This window comes from Pungitius pungitius, chromosome 3 (genome assembly GCF_949316345.1).
Source record: "Pungitius pungitius chromosome 3, fPunPun2.1, whole genome shotgun sequence".
Classification (NCBI taxonomy): domain Eukaryota; kingdom Metazoa; phylum Chordata; class Actinopteri; order Perciformes; family Gasterosteidae; genus Pungitius; species Pungitius pungitius.
The window spans coordinates 6,150,966-6,172,465 of record NC_084902.1 but is presented as its reverse complement, the minus strand read 5'-3'; the positions used below and the strand labels follow the sequence as shown (position 1 = coordinate 6,172,465).

Here is a 21,500-nt window from a genome sequence, read left to right as displayed (position 1 = left end):
GCATTCTCTACAATGAGGCGTATGTACATAAGTAGTACAGTTCGTAGCTTTGCTAATTAATAAATAATTAACTGATGTTCTATTAACCAATAAATGATGAAAGTGTTTGGGTTGCCAGGCTGGTAATGGATTACCTCCTGGAATACGGACTAGTAGAAAACGGACCCAAAATGTGACATTTATTAATCACCAATGTTTGACTGCTGCGTAACCCATAAAAAAGATAAACACCAGCCAAAGATATTTTTGGTAAGCCCAAAAATAAGTCATCTCTACTAAAGCATCACTGCTGGTATGATTCATACAGAATTATATACATTAGTATACGTTAGTTGCATTGCTGTTCAGTCAGTTTGTGTTTCTTCCCTCAGTGGCACCTGTATCGGGAGGTTTGGGGGGGGGGAGGGGGGTGGGGGGCAGGGACATATCAGACATCTATGGTGTTAAGCTAAATGTTCGTTAATACGGTAGACCCCCCCCCCTCCTGATGTCAAACACGCAGTGCCGGTTCTCAAATTAGGTGACTCATCCGTTGCTGCAAAGACAAGTGATTGTGATCAAACGCATGGCTGATCAAACAACCTGCACCTACTCTATACGTGGTGAGAGCTTCCCCTCAGGCCATGATGCATGTCTTGAAGCCAATTTGTTTTTAGTTTTTTTTTTTTTTTTCAAATGCTACCATTCCCCCTCCCTCTCATAGCTGAGAAGCATAATTTGCAGATAATAACATTGTGATACCATTATGGCCGGATTGCACTAAACGTTAGACATCTCCCCCATATCAAGTGTCCACTCCTTTTATTTTCTTCTCAAAGTTGAAAATCCTCATCAAATAGGCTCCTCCTTGACTACTGGTTTAAATTCAATAAAGGGAACAACTGGGGGGATAATGTCCTCATCTTCGCCTCACCAGCGCTTGTCCTTAAAGATTCTTCTTAAAGTTCCTCACGTGGGACATTTGTCTGCAGACGCGGAGCGATGACGAGTCTACCGGGTGAATGTCATCCTGGAAGGAATTTCAGGGTCTGGTCTCACCTGCAGTCGCTTGGACACCGGTGACGATTTAAGCTCATGAAGTGTGACGCTGTGGTGAAACATGGCGCGAGAAGATGTCCAACCTGTGCCTGTTCAGAACTATTGACCAGGCTCTACAGTTTCAGTAATCACATCCATGTTTTCGGTCTAAGCAACAGACCTCCATTCACCCTTGGTCTGATTGATGCTGCCTCTTTGTGTCGCAGTTTGTGTGTTCAACGCACATTTCTCATCCCTTTAGCAGCCAACAGGCATCGCGTATGCATTTGTGTGCGTGTGTGTCTATTTGTGTGTGCCAGCGGGTGTGCGTGTGGACTGTCTCCAGCCTGAAAAAAAATAGTGCAATTTACTGGATTGTTGCCAGGAAGTCAGATCTCCCAGCCTCCTGATGAACACACACACACACACACACACACACACTCACAGAACTGCACTAAGTACACGGCGGCAGAGTTGTAACCTGATTCCTGATGAGTGAGCGTGTGTGTGTGTGTGTGTGTGTGTGTGTGTGTGTGTGTGTGTGTGTGTGTGAGGGAGAAAGCGAGAGAAAGGATGCTGACACTGCACTGTTATCATCAGTAATGGGCTCATCAATACTAAAATATTCAGACAGAGAGAGAGGCAGCGAGCGCAGGGGAAGATAAAGTGAAGCAGTGAGAAACCATTGTGAGTTGCTTGTGTTAATGTGTTTTTGTCCACAGAATATGTTTCCTTCAGCAAAACATTTGACTTAAACGCATTGAATTCACAGTTTAATCTGCATTTTAAGGCACGGCCGTCACTTTAAGACTGTATGTTACTTCGGACGCCAGCCGTACATAATAGAACTATTATTATTTATTTTTAAAAACAAGATCACTAAATGTACACTCCTATAACCATGTAGAAAATAATTGAAATGTAACAGCTGTGCACAAAACCCTTTCCCTCCAGTTGAAGAGCAAGTCAAGCGTGTAATTCATTTTTGAAATAATGAACTAAAACAATATTTATTTGAATTCATTTTCTGTGTGAATATAATTAGGCGACAGCCAAAGCTTGGATGTTACAAACCTCTTGCAGTGAAAAAAGAGGCCTATAACTGAAGGTCAAAGGTCAATATTCTGAGAGGAGTTATAAAACATTCAATCACAAAGCAGAAAAGTCTGGTCCCAACGCCCTCAGCGAACGGCAGGTCGAGAGTTTCTTAGGGCTTAATAACGAGGATGTGTTCAGCCGTTTTAATCAATTCTACGTTTGGACTCTGGTTTCGGGTCCTAAGTGAATTCAGTAACTGTTGAAGTATTTTGTTCCTTCTTATTGCAGAGGCCGCCCTGAATTTTCCACTGCTCTGATTTGTGCCTCTGGCCTAATCCCCAACTGATCTTTGAAGGGTTGCTGGTTAAAGTCCAGGCACCAGCATGTGGAGAAAGTCTCTCTCGTGCTCAGGTGAAAACACGTGGCTCAGAGAGACGTTTAGCTACGTTACTGCACCGAACTAATTAAACTCTGCGCACTCAATAATTGGCCATAACAAGGCTGGTGTTTTATTCCGTGTGTGCTTAAGCCAGGAGGAGGGAGATTGAGGTGTTCGTTTAGCGATGCCAGCAACATCATCGTGTTAAACTGAGTGCAATCTACGCGATGAGATGTTCTACAACTGTCCCGATCACTAACCCAGTGAAATCCATTTCACCATTAGCTTTGGCTAAATGCTCCTTGGTTCTCCTTCATTTCTCTTCTACTAGAGAGAGATGTCTCGTCGCCAATATACATCAGCGTGGTTGTCAGGAGCCGCCAGTACATTTTTATCCAAATGGATGTGGCACGTTTAATAGCTTATTTGTTGTAATTTGTAATTATGATTAACGAAATGGGATCCCTGCATATCCTTTGCAAATACCGTGTCCCCTAATTGAGATGTGAATGGGGCCAGCATGAAGTGCGGGAGAAGACTCGTTGGGCGCAGAGGGAACAAGTTTCTATGTTTGACTTGATATCTCCACTAGAAAGGATTCAGTCGCTCCATCTGCTCAAATTTGAAGATGGGTTAGAACAACAAACAGCGTTTCCTGCCCTGTAAGATTTGACTCTTACACATAATCTGAATAAGCAGATTGTGCTCAATAGTTTTTTGTGAAGCTGCTGCAGGTTTACATGGTACATGAAGAAATGTATTTAAATTAGACAGCCAACTTTTAAATCCAGCAATCAAGGAAGTGTAGTTCCAGATAAACATTTAAATTATTTATTAGAGGTCCGGTGTTGGACCCGTTCATTGAAAGAGATCAATGATTTTGTTTGCTATAAATATTCTTCCCAAACATTAATTTTGTCTACAGCAGTGATTGTGTGCTGTTCGTGGGATTCTTTTGCAGCTCAGCTGTTTCTATTGTGGTCTCTACTCAGGAATAGAAAACCTGGCCAGCTGGCTCCTTGTGACAACTGTTTCTCCTTAAACCTTATGAGGACGCGTTATTTTAAAACCCAGGGCTAGAATTGGCCCTAAGTTTGGTCGAGCTTGTTGTTTCATGTGTTTAGGCTTAAGACTGAAGCACATTACAGTTAAAAGTTAAAGGTAGATTCAGTCTTAATCTGCCTTTATGCAGATGTCCTGCTTCAGGGTTTGATTGACACCGAGTAGCAAAGCAATACTAGTATGTAGTTAATAAGCTTCACTGGAACATTCTCTTACTTATTTATTTAAACGATAAATCTAAAGTCTGCAATGTTCCTGTGTATAATGTACACTGCATTTTAACGTGTTAAAACATTAAATAAATTGTTGACCCGATTGTCACCAAAACTTAAACCGGCTATTTGAGTCAAAATCAGCCTGATCATGCTTTCGGTGCATCCCTTCTGTGGTAAGAGAACAGCTCCGGGGAGTAGATTTAAGTCAGTACAATATCATCACGAGTGTGTGTGTGTGTGTGTGTGTGTGTGTGTGTGTGTGTGTTTGAGCCTGGAGGTGTCTCAGGGAGATGTGCCTGACAGCTCCCATGGTTCCCGGCTTTAACTCCAGCAGCTCCTGTCAGCTTTCTTATCTCTATGGACTGTTGCCACAGACAGGTGTTATGGTGTGTGTGTGTGTGTGTTTGTGTATATAAGTTACACGTGTGTGTGTCTGTGTGCGTGTGTATGGGCACATTTGTGTTGCTGTTGGTAATCCAATGGACATCAACAACTGTGTGTGTGTGTGTGTCAGTGTTCAGTTTTTTTTGTCAGCGGTGACAACTGCTGTGTCCGTGTTTTTGTGTGTGTATATGTGTGTGTGTGTGTGCACTCCCTTGAGAGATTAAGGTGGGATGTGAGGCAGCTGAGTTTGGGACACAGATTGGTTTTAATTAGAAAACAGCACAGGGCGCCCCTGTGTGTGTGAGATCTCATTGATAGGCGGCAGCAGCAGCAGGAATAAATAACCTTAAATAAACCTGGTTTAATCTGTCCAACAGATAACAGCGGATTGGGTTTAACCGCCACCTTTAGCGCCCGTCTTTGTGAAGTTTATGTTTGATCTTTGTTCTTCTCGTGTGACGCCATGCTCGAATGCCCTTAGGACTTAAGTTTCTTTGTGGTTTCCGTGTGAAGAGCCACATCTATTTGGATCTGTAGCTTTACTCCGTTGTTTCCCCTGGCAGGGCGCGCATGCGTGTATTTGTGTTTGTGTGTGTCCATCGTTAGACAGGCGGGAAGTTTAAAGACACATCATTATGCTAACAACATGAGAAATATAGAGGACTACAGGAGTTTTTTTCAATGTGGAATAAAAGTCCCTATTTGAGGAAACCGCTGAAGAGAAGTTGGACGTTCGAATGACGACTGGAGTAAATTATTGATGAATCTCAAACTAACAGATGCAGAAAAACCTCTCACACAGCTCAAAACTTCCACAGGGAGGCACACAGGCAGATCACCGCTCACATCCTGTGAGGTTTCTTCCTGTTTCATTCTGTGACGGTGAGCAGACTTTTGGTCAGCGAGTCTGCCTCTGTTTAGCTGAACTGATTTCATTTTGATCACAGTGCTCCTCACCACGGTTGTTGTTTCGCTTGCTGCAGTGTATTTTGCAGATGTTTTACGTTGCTCTTACATTGTCCGCAGCTGTTTTCAGTTCTTTTCTTCTTCTTCTTTTTTTTACTCTTTTGAACACGAGTAGTTCCCTGTTATTAGTGCAATTGCATTACTGCTACATATTTAGATTTGTCGGCCAAAGCTCTACGTGCGTTGCTACGCTGGTTGTTATTGTGAACGTTAGCGTCTGCGCGGCTGTGCTCTGTCTCTACGGTTGAGCAGCAGAATGTGTTCCTACGGTTCCTCCTGCCTCTCCCTGCAGGGCTTTCTCTTATCGACCGCTTCTACAGAATTAAAGCCACTGACCGGCTGCGAGTGTCACATTTGGCACATTCTGGGGCTGTAGAGACCTGCAACATTCAGGCATGCACACACGTTCCCTCAGCTACACACACTGACGCACACACACACACACACAGCACAGCAGACACACATGCACTGTTGTGTACTGTGTTTCTGTCTTCGCTTTTGACACGTAGCCGAATGTAAACATGGGCAACGAACCCGCTGGTCACATGGACACAAAGCCATGGAGTGTTTGTGTACCTGCAGTACACAAGTCAGAGGTGGACACACTTTGTCATTTCAATTGACCGTCGATGGCTCTCTATTGTTTTCACATATCCTCATTTGTGTGACGTTGTCTCCAATTATCGTCCGTTTCGACTTTCCACCTCTCCACTCTTGAAATGCTCCGCCAGGAAGAGACGGACAAAGGGAGACAGGTGCGACGGAAAAAAAAGAAGTGGGTGCTGAGATGGCCTGGTAGATGAAAGCCAGGTGTTTCATCTAAAGGGTGGCCCAGGTTGCCTGGCAACTAATGGTGTCAGGTTACCTCAAATTTAAGGGCATTATATTCCATTAGTCTTGGTATTTTCCTCTTTTTAGCTGTCTGTATATTCATATTTTTTTCATATTCACAAGTATTGCAAGCCTGAATAAATACTTTTTAATGTATAATATTGCGTGTGCCGGACAATTTTGTGGCGGCTGTTTGCATGCTTGTGTGTGTGTGTGTGTTACGGTGTGTCGTTTTAGCTGGCAATCGTGCTCCTGCACTGCTTGTACCACCGCACTACCTGGATGTAGAGAGCGAACCCACCAGCGGCAAACAACAGTCATTTCCTCAAAGTGTGTAACTTAATCACCCACTGAGACACTTCTCCCATCTAGCCTTTTGTGATTGAATTGTTTGAAAATTGTCTTTTAAATTGCTTGTTTTGTCAGTGCAAATCCCAAAGACATTCAATCTAAATTGAGAAGTAAGTGGCAAACCGTCGTCATGTGGGAGCCGGTACGAGAGAACGGTTCCTTCCTCCCTGCTGAAAATGTTTGCTTTTGTTGTGCAGCGTAATAATTCTTAAAGCGGTCGGGCCGAAGCAAACACCTCCCCGGGAAGAGGGGACGGATAAAGTTGGCCTTTTGATTCCAGTGGCAGTACAAGGAATCACAGTAGTCAACACTGAGAGAAAGACTAACCGCCTCTAGAAGGTTTTGCTAAATAAATACATTTTAGCGATTTCAATAATGACTGTAAAAAAGCACCATAAGTTCCTAGATGTGGGCTTGATTTTGAAAAATGAGATATGGTTGAATCTTCTTGGTTATACAAGGGAAGCCCTGCATCTTTTTATAAATATGCTGCACACTATGCTGAATGTATTCATGTTTACGAGGGATACGGAGGTGTGAACAGTCTCCACTCTGTTTTACTCTTCAACAATATGACATTAGGCAGATTGTATTAGTATTTATTAAACTGCAGCCCCCCCCCCCCCCAGAAATTGAACTCATCTAATTGTATTATTATCCGTGTAGTTGATGCCATATTAACAATATATTAGGTTTGAATAATTATGAGGTGTTTTTTCTTTAATGTTTCACTTTGTGATATTATGCAGAACTTAGCCTACTTTCTTTTCCTTTGCTAAAGGCTTTAATACAATCTGGAATTTCTTTTGGTGTTGCATAAATTATTTAAATAATAAGACTTTTCTATTCATTTTTACCATTTTGGAGTTTCCAGTTTAAGCTCACAGTTATTGCATTTGGATGTGTATCCCTTAAAATGTCAATTAAAAAAACAGAACACTGATAGATATACAGGGTAGAAATGCATAGATAGGAACATATTAGATGTAAACTGTGCTGCAGGGAGTAAATCAGCAACAATGAACATTCAGAGTACCTTCAGGTGGAAAACAACATGTTGAGTGGAAATCTTGAGCCAAAGTGCTCTGCAAACAGATCCAGCGAGCTGAGATTATACAAGTGTGCACGTGAGTCGCTGTACGGCGGGAGACCGAAGACATCGAGGAGCCCTCTCAGAGAAAGCTGTTGGTTTTAATATAAAACAGGACGGACAGAATGTAAACTCCAATCCAACTATGTACAGCTCACTGTCACATAGTGCTGTTCATTCCTCTCCTCAGCAAGGTCAGCACACGGATACCATAAAAGTTAAGTGCTTCTACCAGAGGCTTTTAAATTGCACACTGTTGTGTAAATCCAGTAGCATTCATTTAACTGTGGTGGATCGAACGATCCACTGTACGAGATCAGTAGGAGTATAATCTTTTACACAGTCAGTTTATAAAGCAGGAACGGAAGACATTATACTTCCTATTCTAAAGAAGAACTGTTTACAGACCCAAACAATAGATTGCGAGCAACAATGATCTATTCAGAATGATTTTGGAGTACTTTGTATGGATGAAGGTACAATTTGAATGGTTTATTGAATCATCCAGTGATATTCAATACGTGCCGTTTGCCTGATCTTCCCAGTTGGCAATCCAGCCTTGGGTAAAGCTAATAATAGCTAGTATTTTAATAATGCAACATATTTTTTACTGCGGTTTCACACCTTCATCACAACTCCCTCCGATAACCAGTTCGTGGTGGATGCACATCCACAAATAAATTGTATTTGTTCAATCTATGCACTACATTGCAAAATCTCTTGATACCAACACCAATGCAAGGCAGGGCGTATATATGTGAGATCTACATCTGAAGTGTTTTGGAGTGTGTGAACACCAGGATTGTAATGTTGTTTTGACCTATTACATCACATTTCAGTACAATACAGTGGTAAAAAGATCATAAACTGCTCCCAGACAAACACACACCACTTGTCCTTGACCCTCACTACACACCGTATCTTATTGTAGTTAAACAGTCCGGTTGGATTGGCTGGAATTCATTAGCATTACGACCAATTTGACACGGTTTCTTGCGGTTTTAAAGCAGCGGCTCTGAGATATGCTGATGTGATGCTAAGGGACAACCACGGCAAACAATTTATGTCACTGAAACTCTTCCAACTTCCAAAGGATAACACATGGAGACAGAAGCAGCTAAATACACACACGGTTGTAAACGTTGTTCTTCGGTGTGAATCTTAAGTTCTTAGTGAGAGTTTAAGCTTAGGCAAGTAAAGCGTTGGAGTGTGTCTCATTGATTCCTTTTCATTCTGCATTTATCTGTGCTTATTTTTCCCCATTTTCTGTAACGTGATGCCAACTGGTCACCTTTGAAACCTGTGCCATTGTGGTTTAAGTACCCACACACACACACACACACACACACACATTGTCACTCTGTCTCGTACCGCCCCCACTGTAGTGTTTTCCCCTCTTTTCTTTTCAAAGATTTCTCTTATTAAGTCAACTCAAGCGAAAAATGAGCAATTTCCACTGCCAGCAGGGGGTCTAGCAGGGACGCGAGTGGCGTTTATTCACGCATGTCTACACAAAACATACTGCAAGTGTACATCCGTGTGCACACAGCTGTACATCAGTGCGGTTGGAAGAAATACCAGGCTCTACGTGAACAGTGTGCATTCCTTGTGTTCACACTGTGTTGGGAGGCCGCATGCATCCAGCGTCTTCAGCTTGTTTACCTCCACACGGAGCCGACAGGTGTGCGAGTTTGTCGTAGTTTGACCGAGGCCTCCAGGTGCAGCCTCCTCCTCCTCCTCCGCATCAAAGTCAGCACGGTGAAAGTTGTTGTGTCTCTCACAGCATTGACCTCTGTTCTCTAGAGATTTTATACGTCTTTGATGGTCCCATCGCACCTTTTAAAGTCTTCTTTGAGAAGCTCCGTCACGGTGGAGTGGATTGATGTCAAAGAGGGCCACACTTGCTTTCATCTCTTTTTGTCTTTTTTTTTCCTCGCTCTCCTGTAATCGGTGTATTTTTTGTTTTTTTCTTCCTTCTCTCTTTGCAATCAGTGTGTTTACTCCTCTCTCCTCGACCGTGGGCCTCTTTCATCCTCGCGTTGTGTCTTTCGATGAGGAGGAGAGATTGTTAGGGTCATACCGTTGCCCGTTTGCATCATTGCTAGATGGCATCAGGGCGGACGAGGCCGTCTAGGAAGCCACTTTGATGTCCCCGTCTATTTGGTAGTCAATAACGAGTAGGCCGGCCTTCTTTTGAATCCTAGTTCCGCCTCGTGCCTGTTGATAATGTTTGTGCCGTATCGACTCCTTACTTCCAGGCCGCCCAGTTAATCACTGGGTCTGTCGGGGAGAAAAGGGTCTGTTTTCTGCAGTGGAAGAAACTTGCCGGTTAAACAAGACGGAAACAAAGTAAAACGGGTGAGGCACTTATCAATCGAAATTTACTACCACAGTAAATAAGCCATCAGCTGGCAAATTACACAGTAACATCCACTGTGATTGGCAATGAAGGCTCCCCTGTTTCTTTGTTCTTAATCTCAGTGCTTAGCGTGAAACGCCTCTTCTTTTAGTCATGAATTCTATCGATGAGCCATGTGCCATTGCGTGGGGATGAAAGTTATGACTTGATTGATTTTTTTTCTTTTATTACCATGTATTTTCTAAAATGAGCTAATTTAATCACCATAAACGGAATTTTCACACAGATTTTCTGTCCTATCTACATTTTTTGAGTGTTTTTCGGCTCCCAGGAGACACGTTTCACTGCAGTTTACAGTGCATGATGCAATGAGGGCGTTATTATGCCGGGGGCCTCATGAAGAGAAAGTCACAAGCCTTTTGATATAAGACACTTTATAATGAGCGAGTTTTAACTTCTGTGTTCTCCGCACAGGAATCGTCAGTACGAGGGAATTCATTACTTTAGAATTTCACTCTGCGATTGACATGAACGAGGTCTGCTCTAGTTCTTGTTTGTTTGAGTCGAGAGGGAATCTGTAAAACCAACTCAAATCAGAGTCCTCTGGAAAAGGCACCAGCACTGGGGAAAATCTCCTTTTCCAAATCCCAGTAGAGGTGCGACGGCGGGAGATGCAGCGGCAGACTTCATCACATTGCATTTCTGTAAACTGCAGCCTGCTTTGTCCTCCTCTACTCCTTCCACCTTAAGAGAAGAAAGCATTCGAGATCAGGTGAAGGCCCTTCTCAATGACAACGAAGCCATGAAGGGCTGGTTTGGTCCTGGGAATCAGTAACTTGAGCACAGTCTTATATTTTTTTTAATCTTTCACAGATACATCGGCGTTTGAGAGACTGGAAATAATTAACCGGAGAAATGTGACGTTCCTGATCTGGCTCTCAGAAAGTCAGAAGCTTGTGAGCAAGTCTTTCTTTTCCTGGAAGCTTTCGTGAGATCAAATAGGAGAGGTCTGCCGATTTATTTGGGGTTTCTCAGTTCAACACAAGTGCGGCATATTCTTTCGACGACTAAATCAGCCTTAGCATTGCACATAGGAATCCCCCCCGTTGATTATGTTTATGTTATTATTCTCAATCGGATACGATCAACAGTTTTCAACACGGTTGTACACATCACAATAGCTGCATGGGTGGCACTGGTGCTTCCTGTGATATTCTGCTGATAGTAACACACCCGGGGTTCACAATAGCAACTGTATTTATATAGTCATTAAGCCACATGTAATTGCATTTTCAAAATAACTTACAGGGTTAAGCTGTAATTCTGCAGAATCTTAGTCTTGGTGACTGGCATGAGGAGAGAAATTGATTGGGTGCTGGCAATGTGCTTGAGTACTTGAATAAACCCATCAATAATGTAAAAAATGCTGTTTTAATATACAATCTGATTTCTTATTTTCATTCACATTTCATGCAGTCACACACCTACACACACCGACACTGGAGCCTTATGAGATTACACATTTTCATACGCCTTTTCCTGCTTTTTGGCCCATTCTGATACATAATGCATTGCAATGGAGACCAAGTGGGCTTCATTTCTCTCTCTCTCTCTCTCTCCCCTCATCCCACTTTTTCACTCCTGCTCCTTAACCGATTTCCACTCCCAGCGATGATGTCATCTCCCCATCCCTGCCTCCCTCTCAGCAACTGTGTCCCAACAGCTTTCTCTCTCCATCTTGTTGTGTTTACGGTATTGTTAGGTCCTAGTAGTCATTTATTCATAGAGATACACTTGCTGACCTTTTCCAAAATGGAAGAGTGCGTGGTGGACAACCGAGAGCCGATGTCGTTGGAAAAGATAGAGAAGGTTTAGGAAAATGAATGTGATGGATGACGAGATCTTCTTGATGTCTGGGCCTGTGTGTAAAAATAAATTATTATATTTATATTATTATAAAATGTTGCTGTTCCCAATGATTAAAAAAAAAGATAAAAAGTGAAGCTTACAAATTACATTTTTGTTCTATTCTCTGCAACCATAAAGTGTGCCAAACAGAAATGTCAAACAAATTCAGCGCTGAGTTAAGGATGATATCGTCGTCTCCCTGGAGATTTTTCCTTTTCTCAAGTTGCCCTCTTTTTATTATTGTAAACTGTGTCTCCCCTTTTGCTCGACATTTTTGGATCTAAAATCTGCCATTGAGAAATCTGCATGATCTTTTTATACAATATCTTTGTGTTCTTTATGGACTTATTAGTTGCCCTTATTGTTATAATGTGCTTTGACCTGTTGTTAAGTTGCTAGAATGTTCAGAGTTTGATTACCATAAAGTTCAAAAATATCTATTCCAAGCATACTTAGTTTACTTAGTTTTCAACTCAATCCAGGCCACTCAATACTCAGAATGCCCTAGAAATCTAGTTTGTGGGGTGAGAACCGGCATCATTACACATCTATACAAAAAAACTCATGACCAGGAAGTGGGTTTGTCTTTGGAGGGGTGGCTCTTGCTTTGGAAGCGTTATTTTACTGCCTTCCCGACATGCTATCATGACTCTGTGGTTACCAATGGATTCCTATCACAATGTAGTTACTCAAGCTTAAAACCCGAGCACGTTACTCCCTTTAAGGACATGAGGATTAAGATGTTAAAACATTGTCTGGCGGGAATCTTAAAAGATGTTTTTGTCCTGTGTTAATGTAACGCGTATTAATCCATCTAAAGCCTATTTTCTTTGCCCGTCACAGTGTGCTGGTGAAACAGTCGCTCTGTCGCTATGGTCGCCAGCACTTTACTCTAATTTAGTTTGTTGAAATTGTCCAAGAAGAAAATACACACGCAACATTTTCTTTAGTATTGGTAAGCTAGTTATACTAGGTACGGTTACTCATTAGCTGTGATGGGGGAGAGGGGGGTGTTTGCAGTAGCCGCTGGCGACGTTTGATGACCAGTGCGGTATATTGTCCAATAACCACCAGTTTACCCAGTGAGCTGCCAAATTGTTTCCTGTCAGTGAATTTAATGGCTGCATGTGTGTGTGTGTGCGTGTGTGTGCGTGTGTGTGCGTGTGTGTGTGTGCACATCTCATGAAGCCAGCTGCTAGGTGTGTCGGCCATCAGCTTCCCAACAGGAAGGACGCACGGACCCATTAGTGAAAGCAGGAGAGGAAGCTAATTGACCGTCCACAGGACGCTAAGAGTCGACACACAGTGGTTTCCATCTTGACTCGGTCACCTGTCCATTTTACACTGGTGTTGCGGAGATGACCCACGTCAACATATGTTCCTTGAAATGGGGCATTAGGGTAGTTTAGGCAGGTGTAGTGGTTTTATTGTTCCTTATTCTGTAAACGAACTAAAACCGGACTAAACCGTCTCACGAAAATCATGAAATATGATCAAAAAACCCAGAGATAATATTAAATGGACATTAATATTATTAATTATATCACAGAAGCAGAGCCCCATTGCCAAATTCCAATGCAATCATAGCTGCACGTCATACTAAAATTAAACATTTTAACTTCACTGGAATAACCCTTGGTGTCATTGCTTTCCAGGGAGTCCTGGGTACAGACAGTAAAAGCAAACTCTAAACATTCCTTGACTAAAAAGAGACCCAACAGACCCAAAAACTGAATTTCTGGACATGCGCCAAGGGCAAAGTCCCCGCCGAGGCAAGGACTCAGAAGCACTACTCAAGACAGGACAGCGCCCCCCCCAAAAAAACAGCCATTGCTTAACAGAGGTTGACAGGTACACGAGCAAAAAGGCCGTCAGGGAAAAACAGCCAAAAAAAAAACAGGCGACGAAGGTCACAAAAGGCAAAAATGCTGGAACGCCGGCCGCAGACGAGCTGGCACAGAGGAAGGGTATCAACACACTGGAGGCCGTGTAGGTGACTGGACACAGTGGGATCAATCGGGGGGGGGAGGGGGGGGCAAACGATCCAGCTCATGGAGGCACAGCCAGGGACACAAAATAAAAGGAGGAAATGATGACAACCGATACTGGTGTCGCTGCTTTGACTCCCCCCGTCGAAAAGTCGCTTTAATTCCTGATGGATGTAAAGGTTTTCGTGGAGTTCCCGACGTCATCACTGATTCATGATGCTCTCCCTCCTTCCCTCCCCGTCCACGACAGCTATTAATAATGAATGGCCTTCACTGTGTGAAATGCCCGTGTCCCTTGCGCATCAGCAAAGTGACCCCCCGCCTCCCCCCCCCCCCCCCCCCTTTTTGGAAAGCTAATGTTGACAAATCACCAGGAGTCGTGAGGCGTTTCAGCACCCCCTTAACCCCTCTAAAGGTCACCGCGTTTGTCCGTCACAGGGAGGTCGTGTGTGCGTCCGCCTCTCAAACGTGCTCATGGGCTCGGTGGGCGTCTCCGAAACCTCTTTGACCTTCATTCACATTTCAGTCTCGTCATTACGGTCGTCCTTTTCTTTTCTTTTTTTTTCTTTAAACGATGGCTTCACACACCGCGGCAAATATTGTCCGCTTCCGCAGCTACAGCGCATGCCTCTCTCCCCCTCTCCCCCCCCCCCCCCCCCCCCCTCTCTCTCTCTCTCTCTCTTCCACTCTCGCACGACGAAATGCATCCATTGTGATGCTGCCGTACGGCGAGGTCTAGAGGGAAGATGAGTGGGGGGGGCAAGCTGCTGCACTCTGTCGAAGGCTGAAGGGTCTAATTGGCTGCTTAACTTGAGATTTTATTACACATTCTTAACGCCTAGACACAATGCCCTCGGGTCCGGTTTAGTCTTTTGTCATTGTTAATGGATAGTACAGTCTTAAAGAGATAAAGCTAACCCCGGACTCATTAAATTGCTTATGTGTTCAAGATGGTGTTTGCTGTGTGAGTGAGTCAGGGATACTTCAACACACACACACACACAATGTGTGTTTGTGCCTTTAACTCGGTATCCCTCGGTGCTTTGGCAATATTGTTGTTGGAGAGAGGGCACTGGAGGCAGCGAGATACGGCGAGATTGGATGAGTGAGAGAAAGTCTACAGGTTGGCTTAATTACTTTCACCGTGGACAACCGTCTTGGGCCCCGCGAGGGGGATTAAATGTCATATCTGCGCATATAATCAGCATGTGTGTACACGGATAACTGCGTGTGCGCGCTTGTTTATTTGTACAGGGTTCTGTCTGTGTGCGTATGACGCCTTCTGTGAATGAATGAGTGTGTGTGTGTGTGTGTGTGTGTTCATGGATACACTCTCATCCCACACTTTCTTCACTGCTCCATTTACTTTACTGCGCTGGCTGCGAGTGTGCGTACGTGTGTGTGTGTGTGTGTGTGTGTGTCTGTGTGTTCGTGGTGGCACTCTATCAAATCCACCAGACCTCATCTCACACTTCTCTGTCCTCCTGTGTCTCCATACGAGCCGTCTTCACCGCTCCATTTACTTCATTACGCTGACTGTGTGTGTGTGTGTGTGTGTGTGTGACCACTTGTGTGGGTGTTGACTGTCTTGTTTTATTATTCTGAATCTGCAGTTGCTTATTAAACTTTGCTTGTGGCCTCCTCCTTCTTTCCCTCTCTCCTCTTGAAGATCTCTTTCTCTCCTTCATGGCGTCCTCTTCACCACCTGTTCCTCCGGCCTCTCCTTCCCTCTTCCTTTCACATTTGCTTATTCCTGCCTGTGGTTGTAGAGTAATAGAAATAATTCTTCAAAAGTAATCTGAAGTCAGAATAATCAGGTTTATTCTGCAGATTTGCATAAACAGAATGTCACGGATACCAAAAGGCTGAAAACGAACGCTTCTCATGAATATTGCACTCTGAGATGGCACCACATATTTTGGCCACAGATGGGAATCAGCACTGAAGGAAAAAGGAGGCATCTAAGGGCTCTGCGTTCTTTGTGGTAGATATTTCCATGTTGGTTGGCTTTGAGGTCATTTTTCACCTGCAGTTGTGTATTCTTTAGGGCCAAACCTGCCATAACCGTACTTGTAATCGTGAGAAAGCCCCTAATATGCCCCCCGCTGCGGAGGAAGAGTTTGTGGAGGAAAAACATATTAATGTTTGCACCTTTTCTCAATTGTACTGTTTTCTCTCTCTTGCTCTTTTTCAATCAAAAGTCGCCACCTGTCAAAGATCTTTTATTTGGAAAGTGAAATCGAGGCAAATATATTTCATCTAAAGGGGTATTCACTTTCTGTCTCTCCTTTCCTTTTCTGGAGGTTAAAATAACCAAGGACAAAGTGACCCCAAGTTAGTACATTTGAGCGTTGAATATTACGGGGGAGAATTTCCATTACCTTCTTTTTCCTGTCTTCTGGATTTTGTCCTGGGTAGCTGTTGACTCTGAGGTCACTTCCAGTCAGGATGAAGTGTTAGCTTGTGACAATCGGAGGATATGCTCTTATCCTTTTTTGTTGTTGTGTTTGAGACGAACAGAACCTGCTAGACACAGGTTTTGAATTCAACCTTTTTTTTTATTTGCAGTTGCGTTTGTGCGTTTGTCCCCGTGCGTGTGATGTGTCACACGTGTGTAAACGTATGTACACAGGCGTTGCTCTCTTATCTCCAGCGTCACACAGGAACTGAACCAACACGACGGCCGGAAGCCTTATCGCTCCAAACACCACCACACTGTTTATTCAGAGGGTCGCACACACACACACACACACCCCTCTCTCCTTTCTGGCATATTCATTCAGCCTAATGAGAGGAAGCGTGGTATGAGCTGCACGGTGTGCGCGTGCATGCGTTTATCTGCTTGTATTGTAAACGATGTGAGAACAGGCTGAGTGATGATATCACGGCATGCGCACGTCTGCGGTCACAATCAATGTGTGAAGACATAATTGCAGCATTGAGGGAGATAAAATGCGAGGTGGTTGTACTCCATGTGCATGAATAATGGTTTGACTCAAATTCTGTTAATACGATTAGTGCAACAATGATGAGATCATGTAAACCCAATAAGGAAAGGAGGTGGATAGTTCAAAGATAATGTTCTAGAAGGTCGAGGTCTGGGTCACGCTGGTTCAAATCGGCAGCCAGCGGTAGAAAACATCCTTCAACACACAGCGCAATACTGCAGAGGCATTTATGAGGCAAAGAAGGGCCCAATATTTTCACATAATCGTGAAAAGATTCATTTTCAAGCTACCCAAAATGTTTTGTTGCAATGTTTCGACCTGCAAGGCCTTCCGTCAGGCAAATGGGAGACAAAACAACAGACGACAGACGGCTGTCTTCTTTTTGATGTGCAGGCTTTCCAGCGCCTTTGTTTTCCGCGTTGACCCTTGAACGCTGTGGGTGGAGCGAGCTGCATGCCGGGGAGAGACCGTGTCCACTGGTGTGTGATCTGACTTTTGATTACTCTCTAAAGACCACAACATTTGCCTCCGACGTGGCTCGCGTACAACATCCGAGGGTTGAATCTAATGGATTGTTGCAGCTTCTCGTCTCTACACGCAGTGCAGCGCAGGCAGCGTGTGGTATTCTTGTAGGTCTTACATTTTTATGCATTTGCCTTCTTGTTGTTGCCTTGTCATCTGAAGATGGACCCCTCAGACATCGAGTGTTGCTGTGTTTAATTCGGGTTCGTTCACAGGATGAGCTGATGAATAAAAGCGATGGTGTTTCCACATTAGAAGTATTCATAGACTTTATAATGTTATTGCCCGGGCTGCTGTTCAGCGTAGTGAGCAAAGGGAGCCTCGTGAAGCACAAACAGAGATCAGATGTGCGATGTAGTTAATGTGCCTCGGCGGGCTGACGTCTGAATCACTGCGAGGGATCAAAGGCACATTTGTAGGCTGCTTGGTAATTAATCTCACCGATGGGCGACCCCTGTTTGTTTTCCTCCCACACTGGCGAACTCAATACCTGCCACCGTATTTTGTGAGTCATTCCGTTGTGCGACGGAACAAGCAATGTACATGTACCTCTATGCCTATGTTGTGAGCTCGGCTCGATTTGGGACACAAGATGCACTAAAAGCTCCAAATGAAAAACACCACAACAGGTGTCGCTCATTGCGATTCCCTCCGAGAACAGTTTGGGCATGTGGAGAGGCTGTGCTCGTTACGCCTCTCCTCCACCCTCCTGGTGGGGGTTCTTACACTTGCCAGCTACAATTCGCACATTTCCACATTAGAGCAGTCGGTGACATCACACCCCTGAACCTAAATTCATTAGTCTTTCGCAAAACAGGCGGCGTTGAGCGCTCGCACCGGTCTGGGTTTTTTTTTCCGGTTGAGCGGCCTTCTGTGGCAGCGCTGGTGAGGCATGCGTCGGGCCCATCGGGAAGCCCGTGAGCGAAGAGCCTGGTCGCTCCCCGACGATCACGACCTTCCCTTTGCTCAGAACACCACGTTTCATCTAAACTCCCAACGCGGAGCCCCGAACGGGTGATGATGAAGGTGCTGTTCTATTGATCCAAACGACTACTCAACCTATTAGGGGGTCTCTGTTCAGTGAAGGTTAGACGCTGCGTTGAAAGAAACCGTGGCTTTAGGGGTTTGTGTTTGGACTTCAGCCTTCGTTTCATTTGGTGATTTAAGGGCGGGTATTGCGGCGGCGCTTCATGTTTGCGGATGAGCTTTAACTTGTAAGTCCCTCTGAATAAGTAATAACAGTGAATATATACGAGAGGGAGGGAGGGAGGTGAGGAGATAACGGGAAGTAGGAGGTTTTGAAGGTAGAGGGAGGCGAGGAGGAGAAAAGATAACAGAGAGAGAGAGAATACTTGTGAAAGCTGGACAAAGCTTTCACATAATTGCACTTGATAATTACAAATACATTTACATACAGAGACCTCACACACGCAGAGTGACAGTTCAATCATTTCTTAGCAACACACGCTCTCTCTCATTCGGCTAATTTAATTGAATGCTTGTCTGTGTCATCAGTGGGTGCTGTTGTTATTGTGTTGAGATTGACTCTAAATACTGTCTGTAACTCCGGGAGAAATGAAGAAGGTTCAACCAGTTCAACTAACCCTCATGAACTGGGGTCAGCTACGGAAACGGATACTTCAACACGCGCAACGTTGTGTGAAGTTATGGCCAGAAATGAGTGCTTAGAGTGAGGCGTGGACATCAAATATGATGAGAGAGCATGTTCAGGGTCACTTTCAAGGAAACAATTGGTGCAAACGACTTAGAAATTGTCTTGCGAAAAGGAGGCAAAACTAAAACTATTGCGATTAAAAGCAAAATAAATATCGATGTCCAATTGCAAGTTGACAGTACACAGTGACTCATTCATAATCCAAAAAAAACATTTGTAGTGAGCAGCCTCATCCAGAACTCTCAACCTGCCCTTGCTATATGCAAAGTTGCAGTCTCAAATTTGAAAGTCGAATCAGTTGTATGCAAATCAACGCCTGGGAGCGGAGCACAATCCATCGGGTTTGACGTGCTCCCCGTGTCCCCCCTGTCGCCTCTGCCTGCTGTCGGGCTACTTCAACAAACGACACCCAACAGCTGCGGGTGTTAGTGTGATCCCGACCCACGAGTCACACCAATGCCGTTCCAGAGATGGATCAAACTGACTTTAGACCCAGCTCAGTGGTAGCTTCACAGCATGTACAGCGGTGTGGTTCGTTATGAGAGATATGTGATGTATGAATAGATAACAGCGACCGTGACGGGAATGAATGGGACATGTGGGCCGGTTCAATGCAGCAAAACAGATTTATTCCAGAGATCCTGAGAGCAAATGGCAAAACACTTTGGTATTGCGTAAGTATGTTTTGTGACACTGTATTGATTCTTAAAAGTGAATCTGGAAATAAAGCTGAAAGATTCTTCGCATGATGGGGGTTTAAGTTCAAGACTTACGTAATAAAAAGATAATAAGAAATCCCAATATAATGCCTCGATTACAATATTGCGATACATCATAATATATTGAATGGTAATCTCTATCTCTATTCCTGCCGACACACAGCCCTTAATATGCTGCAGTGAAAATAGACAAAGTATTACATCCCAGTGTATTGCACGTTGGGGTGTCGTAATGCATAGTACACCAGGAGAGCCCATCAAAATAATGTTTTTTATTTCGCTTTAAAATAAATCCTTCTCTGCATTGTCTGTGATTTCTGTCCACCTGTCTTTTGGCGTCTCACATGTCTCCATCTCTACGTGTGTTGTTTCAGGCCTGAAAGTGCACATGCAGGAAAGAAGTTAAAGAGAAAAACTGACTGGTACTTGCGGCTGGAGTTGCGGCAAAAAATGCAAAGAAATGCAATTCCTCTGTCTTTCCTCCCTAATGAAAGGAAAAAGATGGAAAACAAGGGCATGGGGGGAGAAGAGAAAGTTGGAGGACAGATGAGATAAAGGAAGATGATGGGGTGGTGCTAGACGAAGGTGTCGGGAGAGAATGAGGTCTGTTTTTACCAAGAGGAGAGAAAAAGGTTATTATGACCATGTTACCATGGAGACAGCAGGTCTCTAGCATTTTCTTTTGTCATCGCCTTGATCACTGACTGATAAAGATGAAGGTGTGTGTGTGTGTGTGTGTGTCTAATTGAGCAAGTGTCTCTCTGGAAACAGGTGTCGGTACGGAGACGAGGGGAAGCATTGAAGGGTCACAAAAAGCAGAAACACATCATCAATCCCATCGTGTAGGAGCGGTCGGTAAAATCAACGCGCATTTGGCTCGTATTGTCACTTCGATATTCCTTTATTCATGGTTCGGTCAAAACAACATAAATCACACTCATAAATAGACGGAGAATTCAACTCGTAATGCGTAATGCGTAATGCGGTCAAAAAATAGTGTCTCCTTCCGCCCTCAAAATAGAAAAACACACCTGGCCTTACACAGGTGACATTTAAATAGCCGACGCCCCCTGACGTCATCATTAAATCATCACAAATAAATCAACAGAAAAGGCAGTTTCATATGCACAATACAAATGTAGTGGAATGGCTTCTACACTCCGGCCCCTAATTGACCGGTATAGGACAATTCATACATTTAAACAAATGAAGACCATTCTCTAGAGTCCTTTGTCTCGTGTTCATAGAATTAAGAAAAAAGGCCAAAAATATAATCCATTTAGTTCCGATAGTCCTTTTTGGAAAACGGGTTCCAAAAATTCCAAAAATGTGAACGAAAAGTTTTTTGAGAAAAGGAAAATGAGTTCTCTCAAGGGTCGAAGAAAAAAAAAAAAAAAAAAAGGGGGAAAAGTTTATTCGAGGATCTAATCAGGGCATGTCTTGTAGAAGGCACAGCTTCGTGATGGGCCTTTCCAAGGTGCCATTTTGTGTCCTGATCTTGACACGACGTACATGTCCCCTTTTGTCGGGAAAGGTTTCCGTGATTCGGCCCATAGGCCAGGAGTTGCGTGGTGAGCTTTCATCGATGATCAGCACTATGTCTCCATGCTTTAGGTTCCTTTTGATCTTATTCCATTTCTGTCTCTCCTGTAGCAATGGGAGGTACTCTCGTATCCAGCGTTTCCAGAAAAGATCCGCTATATACTGAGTCTGCTTCCATCTTCGTCTGGAATAGGTATCACTTTTGTCGAAGAGTCCAGGTGGAAGAGTCGGCATTCGCTTCATTTGAAGCAGGTGGTTGGGTGTCAGAGGTTCTGGATCTTTTGCATCTTGGGATAAGACTGTGATGGGCCGGTCATTCATGATTGCCTCTACTTCACATAGAGCTGTTTGGAGACTCTCGTCATCCAGGATCTGTTCTCTTGTGATGGAGTAGAGGTTCTTTTTTATTATCCGGATGAGTCGTTCCCATACGCCTCCATGATGGGCACCATATGGTGGGTTGAATGTCCATTTGATACCTTCAGCGTGCATCGAATGCTGGATCT

At 43.9% G+C, this 21,500-nt stretch overlaps 1 protein-coding gene across 1 annotated transcript in view; it reads left to right on the top strand.

The window, feature by feature from the left end:
- LOC119212439 (cGMP-dependent 3',5'-cyclic phosphodiesterase) overlaps positions 1-21,500 on the top strand; it is a 111,217-nt gene that overhangs the window by 762 nt on the left and 88,955 nt on the right. The window lies entirely within an intron of this gene.